General features: G+C 50.8%; 1 non-coding gene across 1 annotated transcript; it reads left to right on the top strand.

Annotated features, from left to right (window-relative positions):
- The first annotated feature begins 7,227 nt into the window (after window positions 1–7,227).
- LOC120710936 lies at window positions 7,228–7,336 on the top strand. The gene has a single exon (XR_005690104.1). It is a non-coding gene; the product is annotated as a small nucleolar RNA R71 (small nucleolar RNA).
- The last annotated feature ends 1,525 nt before the right edge of the window (window positions 7,337–8,861 follow it).

Below are 8,861 nucleotides of genomic sequence, written 5' to 3'. Positions count from 1 at the left end.
ATTTAAAAAAAAAAATTTCTTAGGTTTAACTTTGTTGATGCATTCATGCTGGAGCATTATTTTATTTGTTTGAGTGTTAGGGTTGAATTCAAATTCAAGTTTGAATTCAATTAGTTTGTTTGGTTTGAATTGGAGTGATTTGGCAAATAGAAAAGGAAGAATAGAAAACCTAAATCCAGAAAACCAAAACCAAGCCCAACCCAATTCCCTTGGCCCAACTCGCGACCCTCTTCTCCCTCTACCCGGCCGACCCAGTTCCTTTCCCGCTCGGCCAGCCCAGCACACGGCCCGCTCCTCCCATCGCAGCAGCCCAGCAAGCCCAGCTTGCACGCTCGGCCCAAGCACCACGGCCGCTCGCGCGTCACCGTTCACTCCAGCCTGCTTGCGCGCGCCCCCTCTCCCTGATAGCTCGGTCCCGCGTGTCAGCGGCTCCCTGCGCCGCGCGCGCGTCGCCCCGCTGACCGCCTAACCCCACCTGTCGGCCCTTCCCTTCCCTTCCGCAACCACCGCTCACGCACCGGCCTCCGCCCGCGCCCTACTCCTCTCGCTGACCCGTCGGCCCCACACGTCAGCTCCTCCTTCCCCGCGTCGCACAACCACCGCACCCGATCCTCGCCGGGATTTTCGCCGGTTTTCCAATCCCAGGCACGCACGCCTAGGATCACCCTGGCCCTTTAAATCACGCCGCGCCGCACCCTCCTAACCCTAACCAACCCAGCAGAACGCCACCTCTAACCCTAACGCTGCCGCCTTGGAGCTCCAAGCTCGGAGCTGCCTCTGCACCACTGAGACTCAGCCACTCCGCCGCACCAGGGTGTAACACCCGGTTTATAAAAGAACATAAACCGAGCAATCATATACGTGCCAGGATCAAGTCACACGTATATACAACAGAATGAACAGTATATCATAGCACATATCACGTAAAAAGATATAATAAAGCGAATACGAATGTTATTTATTACAATAATGACAAAATATCTGATATAGCGGAAGCGAAGTACAAAATACGATAAAAGCTCTCCGAAGCTGAAGCAGGGTGCCACAGGGACGTCGACTGGGAGACGAACGCCTAGAAGTCCTCGTAGTCCTGGTAGCGCTGGACGAACTCCCTCGTGTCGGCAGGAACTGAGCAGCAGTAGCGTAGCCAAGAGGAAAAAGTAGAGAAGAGGCAAGGGTGAGTACACAACTTGTACTCAACAAGTATAACACAAACTATGAGGCTCTAAGGTTGGCTGACCCGACTGCATTAGCTTTTAATCTTAGCAAAATTTTATTAAAGCTATTTACTACGAGTTGATGAATTACCATTAACCCAGTTACGTAGTAATTAATCAGAATTAATTATATAACTACTGAGAACCATACCAAGACCAAACCACCAAGGTAAACCCCGAGAAGCACCTCCCTCGTCGGAAGGAGATAACTCCACTAATCAAAAGGAGGATCTGGGCCGCTCATAACCGTGAGCACGGCTAGTATACCAGTTTTACACTCTGCAGAGGTTGCACATCTTTACCCACAAGTCGTGAGCTACGCCAGTTGTTCATCACACTTCCTTAGGTGAGATGGCCAGCGACTCACTACGAGGCCTTTACAAAGAATCTCGTTGGTAGGGAGTAACCGCGAGGGTGGATCAGCGACTATGGAGCAGGTCTAGTGGGCGTCAAGACACGAAGCACAGACGAGGCCACTCAGCACAAGGGCCATAGAAGCTTACCGCCCCTGCCCCGCAGGTAAGTTACTCCAAACCAAAAAGATCTAATTATTACGCCAAGTCTATCCCATTCTAGCCTTGTGGTAGCGCTGTTGTCCCAGGTTGTCGCTCTATGAACCGGTCCTTATGGAGAGTGGCCAACCAAGCACTAAGCACCGTGCTGGCCCCCTAAACCATGTTTCTACAAAAACATCTTTTAACGAGACGTGAGCCACTCAAGCACGAAGCACGGAGGGCCACTCTCAGAATTAAGTTCAAGTAAACCATTAATCAAATTAATTAAAAAGGACCAGAGTATGTTATAGCGCAGCAACCTAGCACAACTAACCAGAATGCAACCCAAAGGTATATATAAGGGATATAAAGTGGCTAGGAAATCCTTATAGGCATACAGTATTAAAATGCAGTATGAAATTGTATTTAAAAGTGATGGGTTGTTCATGTTATACTTGCCTTCCTCGTACTGCTCAGGCTGCTGCTCAAACTGCTCCGAAGACGGCTGCTCCGGGTACTGGTACTGGGGCTCCTCATATGGATCAACGTCTACTCACGAACACATGGCCAAAACAATGCACAGTAATAAGCATACAAGCAAATACTAACAAAAACTAAGGAACAGTACATCAATACATAAAAACAGCAAGAAAAACTAAGCTAAAACTATTCTACGCGTTACAACGATCGCGTGGACATAAAGAACGCCTAAATCGGAGCTAAAACGCATTTTCTAGGCTAAAAACAAGTTCTAGGGGCTAAACTGCGAGAAAACTAAGGTTCCAGGGGGTTTTCTGCAAAAACCGAGGGTCTAAATGTAATTAAACCTTAGTTCCAGGGTCTAGCGTGCAAAAACGCCAAGGGTGGACGGCGGGTTCAAATCTGGTAAAACTCAGGGGGCTACGCGTTAAAATCAGGACCTCTGCGTAATTATTTTTGAATAAGTTCGGACTGCGGGTTGATTTCAACAGAACCGGGGGTCTCTTTAGAAAAATTGTCAGCCGAAATGGTATCTTTGATTCAGGCCCGCTGGATCGCGATCTGACGGTTCAGATCTAGCGGGGATGCGATCTAATCTGGGCCCTCACCTCCAGATCGGGCGGCCCAGGGTTAAAGGAGCGCGGAGCGGCGGCGCGGCTCGCCGGGAACAGGGTTCCCGCGGCGGAGGGGTCGCCGGAGTAGGCGAATCCAGTGTTCCAGGGCTTAATTCGACGCGGCTTAGGGTCTGGGATGGCCAACACGCTATGCGTGATCCACCTGGGCTCTAAAAGGCGCTCGGGGAGGCTCGGGGCGGTGCCAGCATGGACGGCGGCGGGTTTGCGCGGCGGTGCTCCACGGCTCGCGCGCTCACGCGCCTCTGGGGTTCGGGTCTAGGCGCTAACACGTATGTGGGTGGGCGCTGCACTAAAGCAACCGCAGGCAAGTACTATGCGGGGCTATGCTGCGTTGCGGGGTCCCAGCCACGGCGGACCGCGGCTGCGCAGCTGCGGAGCTCCGGTGAACGGCGTCCCCGCCAAATTCGTGGGCTACAGCCTACAAGAGCTAGCCTAATAGGTAAAGAAGGACGTGCTGGTGCTCACCGAGGGCCTGGGGTGGGGATTGCTGCAGTGTAGGTCGGCCGGCGGCGAGATCCGGCGAGGGTCCGTGTGCGGCGCTCGGGGTCCGGTTGGTGGAGCGCTCCTCGGGTCCTCTAGGTTCCACGTGTGGACTCGGGAAGTCCCTGCGACAAAACCACGGGGATCAGCGAGGTTCGACTTGCACCGGCGACGAGGGAAAACGGCGGTGCGCCAATTCACCTGCGGCGGCGCTCGGGGAGAGCTCCGATGGCGGACGCGCGGCTAGGATTTCGGGCTGGGGCTGTGGTGGATACAGGGGTTTAGGGGCGCGGACGGCGCTCAAATAGAGCCAGGAGCGATCCTCGGCAGGCGTGATTAGCGGGGCCGCCGCGGAGATTGCGGCCGGGCCGGTGCGGCGCAAGGAAAGCGGATGAGCTTGCCCGCCGTGATCCGGACTCAGGGCGCGCTTCTAAAAGGTCGGGCGGCATGGGGCGAGGCTGGTTGGTGGGCCCTGCGGAATTGGGAGGTCCACGGTGCAGAGGAGCGAGGGGGGCGGTTGGAGCAGAGGAACTCCGGCGCGGGGAGGAAGGAGAAGCTGACGAGGTGGGGTCGCTCGGTCAGGGGCGGAACGGGCGAGCGCGAGCGCGCTGGCAGGTGGGGTCAGGCACGCAGGGAGGGCGACGCGGACTGCGGCGCGTAGCAGGCCGGGGCGCGGCACTGGCTGGCGAGCGGGGGGGGGGGGGGAGCGGCCGTTGCGGGCCTGGTGGAGCAGGACGCGGGCCAGGCTGAGGTAGAGTTCGGGCCGCGGCGCGAGCTGGGCCGAAGTGGGCCCGCGGGAAGGGAGAGGGAGGAGTGGGCTTGGGCTGTTGGGTTGGGCTGGGGTTTTGGTTTCCTTTCCTTTTCTATTTCTTTTTCTCTTCTAATTCTAATTCAAACAAAGTTTGAATTCAAATGCAATTCGAATTCAAACCACACTCAAATAAAAACATGCACCAGCATGAATGCAACACAAAAAAAAATTAAACCTATGATAAATTTTAATCATTAAGGAACAAAATTGAATTAAATGCCCTACTAAACACAATAAACCTTAGAAAATTAAATAAAGCCAATTAAATTTATTATTAAATGCTGAAATTTAAATTAGGGTGTTACACAGGGCCCGTCCAAGGAGCGCACCGGCTCCGCCTCGACTTCTGGAGTTTTTTTTCTAAAGAGCCCCTCAAGTTTTCCATATTCAACCCGCACTCCTTTGTAGTTCAAAAATAATTGCAGTTAAGCCCAAAACTTTGCACAGACCCCCCTGAGCTTTCTAGAAAACAAACACGCCATCCAGAGCCGTCGGTTTTGCACGTTAGCCCTTAGATTTAATGGTTAATTACGTTTTAGTCCTCGGTTTTTGCAGAAAACCCCCTGGAACTCAGTTTTCTTGCAGTTTAGTCCCTGAAACTTGTTTTTAGCCTAGAATATGCGTTTTAACTCCGTTTTAGGCGTTCTTTATGTCCACACGATCGTTGTAAAGCGTAGAATAGTTTTAGACTAGTTTAGTGTGTTGTTTTTATGTATTGATGTACTGTTCCATAGCTTTTGTTAGTGTTTGCTTGTATGCTTATTGTGTGCCTTATTTTTGGCCGTGTGCTCGTGAGTAGACGTTGAGCTACCGGAGGAGCCCCAGTACCAGTACCCGGAGCAGCCGTCTTCTGACCACTTTGAGCAGCAGCAGGAGTAGTACGAGGAAGGCAAGTATAACATGAACAACTTATCACTTTTAAATACATATTCGTACTGCATTTTAATACTGTATGCCTATAAGGACTTTCCTAGCCACTTTATATCCTTTATATATATCCTTTGGGTTGCATTTTGGTTAGTTGTGCTAGGTGCCGCGCTATAACACATAATGGTCCTTTTTAATTAATTTGATTAATGGTATATGCAACTTAATTCTGAGAGTGGCCCTCTGTGTGGCTTGAGTGGCTCACGTCTCGTTAAAATTGGTTTTTGTTAGAAACATGGTTTAGGGGGCCAGCACGGTGCTTACTGCCTGGTTGGCCACTCTCCATAAGGACCGGTTCATAGAGCGACAACCTGGGACAACAGCGCTGCCACAAGACTGGAATGGGACGGTCTTGGCGTAATAATTAGGTCTTTTTGGTTTGGAGTAACTTACCTGCGGGGCAAGGGTGGTAAGCTTCTATGTCCCTCGTACTGAGTGGCCTCGTCTGTGGTATTCTTGACACCCACTAGACCTGCTACATGGTCACCGATCCAACCCTCGCAGTTATTCCTTACCAACGAGATTCTTTGTAAAGGCCTCGTAGTGAGTTTGCTAGTCATCTCACCTAAGGAAGTGTGATGAACAACTGGCGTAACTCACGACTTGTGGGTAAAGATGTGCAACCTCTGCAGAGTGTAAAATTGGTATACTAGCCATGCTCACGGTTATGAGCGGCCCAGATCCTCCTTTTGATTAGTGGGGTTATCTCCTTCCGACGAGGGAGGTGCCTCTCGGGGTTACCTTGGTGGTTTCGGTTTGGTTCTCAGTAGTAACATGTTTAATCTTGATTAATTACTATGTAACTGGGTTTATGGTAATTCATCAACTTGTAGTAAATAGCCTTAATAAAATTTTGCCAAGACTTAAAAGCTAATGCAGTCAGTCAGCCAACCTTAGAGCCTCATAGTTTGTGTTATACTTGTTGAGTACAAGTTGTGTACTCACTCTTGCCTCTTCTCTACTTTTTCCTCTCGGTTATGCTACTGCTGCTCAGTTCGTGCCGATGCGAGGGAGTTCGCTCAGCGCTACCAGGACTACGAGGACTTCTAGGCGTTCGTCTCCCAGTCAACGTCCCTGTGGCGCCCTGCTCAGCTTCGGAGAGTTTTTATCGTATTTGTACTTCGCTTCCACTGTATCAGACATTTTGTCATTAATGTAATAAATAACATTCGTGTTCGCTTTATTATATCTTTTTACGTGATATGTGCTATGATATGCTGTTCATTCTGTTGTATATACGTGTGACTTGATCCTGGCACGTATATGATTGCTCGGTTTATGTTCTTTTATAAACCGGGTGTTACATTTGGGCAAACAAGGCTTCTGTATTGACCCTCGAAAAGCTTCTTCGAAACCTTCCGAGGCTCGGGGGCTGCACCCAACGGGTGCACCTAGGGGCGCATCCCGTGGAAGATTGAAGGGAGTCAGACATCATTATGAGTCCCGAAGAACTTCGCACGAGTCGACCATCAAGATTCAAGCTCAAACTCTTCAGCACATAGGGGCTTGACGGAGGTACATCCAGGTACCTCCCAGCCAAGTAGTTATCTCCCGACTGGGTACCTACTCGGCCAGGACCACTCTGCACCACTACCCAGCGGACAGGGACTCGGCTGGACGTCAGAAGGTTCCTTCGAGGATCATGATCAAGACACAGATGTGTATTCCGGATATCTTGGGATCTCGACCGATCTGATTCCATGTAACAACCTGAGTAGATATCTTCCCTTACTTGTAACCCACGGCACCTGGCCTATAAAGGCTCCGTGAGGGGACCCATCCATCGATCTTTGACCCCATCTACACCTTTCATCGTCAAGCTCAATACACAACACAGGACATAGGGTATTACGCACCCGAGCGGCCCGAACCTGTCTAAACCCTAGCGTCAACTCGCAACCATCTAGTTCTTGGCTCCGGAATCCCCTCTTCACCTACAAATCTACCACCGGGCATACCCCTGGTGGACTTGTCGGATAAGCAATCTGACAGTATGCGTGCCTTTTGTACGGGGTTGGAGTCGTTCATCGCTCCACCCCTGGTTGGAGACCATCTTCTCGACCAATGCTTTTGCTTTGGCTATGGTCAGGTTGAGAAACGCTCCTCTAGCATTGGCATCAATGTTTGCTCGAGATGTCATTGTGAGCCCGTTGTAGAAGATTTGAAGGACGAGCCACTCATCCATGCCGTGGTGAGGACAGGCCATGATGTATTCCTGTAGCCTCTCCCAAGCTTCTGGGATGGATTCCATCCCCGTTTGCTGGAAACTTGATATTTTCTCGCGTAGGGCATTTGTTTTGCCCAGCGGGAAGAATTTTGCGAGGAACGCTTTGGAGCATTTGGCCCAGGTGTCGATGTCTTTTTCCTTATAAAACCACTGTTTCGCTTTCCCCATGAGGGAAAAGCGAAACAGACGAAGCTTGACAACATCGGCGGCGACACCCCGTATAACAACGTTGTCGCAGAGCTCCAAAATTTTTTGCAAGTGTGCATTTGCGTCCTCATTCGGCTTGCCACAGAATAGGCTAGCCTGCACCATGTTAATGAGGCTTTATTTGAGCACGAAGTTCACATCCCCGATGTTGATGTTGGGGCCAGTGGCCACATTGTCGGTGGAGGGGACGGAGAACTCGCGGAGAGTCTTCTCAGCCATAGCCTCAAGAACAAGTGGTGCTTTCTGAATGGGTTCCTGTGCCGGGAGGATAGCGAGAGGAGGAACGACGCGAGGTCGTGCCCTTTGTTGACGGTCACTAACGACCAATTTAGACCGTCAACTCCTGCACAAAAAGGACCCAAAATGTGGAATAAATGCTAGGATAGATTTATTTACTAACGAATTCCACAGATGATGTTCTAGAATGTGTGCAGGTGATTTTGAGCTAATTTTGCAGCATAATGATAAGGTTTGATCCAAGACACAATGTTCCGGTGAATCAGGATGTGACACATGTCAGAATATGGAGTAGAGGGCCCACCAGAGCAAGAAACCAGATCAATAGAAGCCAATCCCCGTGCCATTGACAAGTGGGCCCAGGAAGTGACCCACAGGCCAAAGTGCAAGGTCGGTGGGCCCACTGGGGGTTCGGCCGACCAAGCAGGCCGGCCGACCAACCCGTGGGCCCCACTGCCTTCAGGTTCCACGTGCAGGTCTCCAATTGGCTACTGATGGCGGTTGGATGAGGCTCGGCTGCAGCTCACCCTGTGGCTCCCTCCTATAAATACAAAGGGTGGGGTAGAGGAATGACACACACACATCACACCCTCTCAACTCACCTTTCTCCCTTGGAGCTTGAGGCCTTCATCCTAAATGCTTAGGTAGACTAGGAGGTGTAGAAGAAGAGGAGGAGAGTGAGGAGGAGTCGGGGGAAGTGCCGGGTCTGTCGGCACTCATCTCCGCTTGTACCTCGACGGATGCTTATTCGGTTGTAAGTGTTTGAGACTTTCTATGTTTGTTTATTTGGAATTAGAGTTTGGATCGCAAGTTATCATCTCTGCCTTATATTAGTTGATGTGTATGCTAGCGAGTAGCATTTGATCTTAGCTTAAGACCCCGAATAGAAAAGGGTAGTCTTGGCCAGGGCTAAGGTTAGTAGGGAAAGGCGTAGACGTGGTGTCTAGGCTGGACTATACCACTCAATTATCCAATAGTCCCACAGTTTGTAGAGGTAGACGGCAGGTGGTGACAGCCCTGTTCGAGCCCTAGTAATCCTCCATGTTCGGATATTGGATAGAGCACTATTACTGGAGCTATCGGCTTGTATAAGCCGGTCGAGACCGGTAGCTCGAAGTATAATAGCGACGTGATCTCTTCTAGGCA

The sequence above is a fragment of the Panicum virgatum genome, chromosome 5K, assembly GCF_016808335.1.
Source record: "Panicum virgatum strain AP13 chromosome 5K, P.virgatum_v5, whole genome shotgun sequence".
In the NCBI taxonomy this organism is placed as follows: domain Eukaryota; kingdom Viridiplantae; phylum Streptophyta; class Magnoliopsida; order Poales; family Poaceae; genus Panicum; species Panicum virgatum.
The sequence above is the reverse complement of the archived record's forward strand: the minus strand, read 5'-3'. Positions and strand labels throughout refer to the sequence as shown.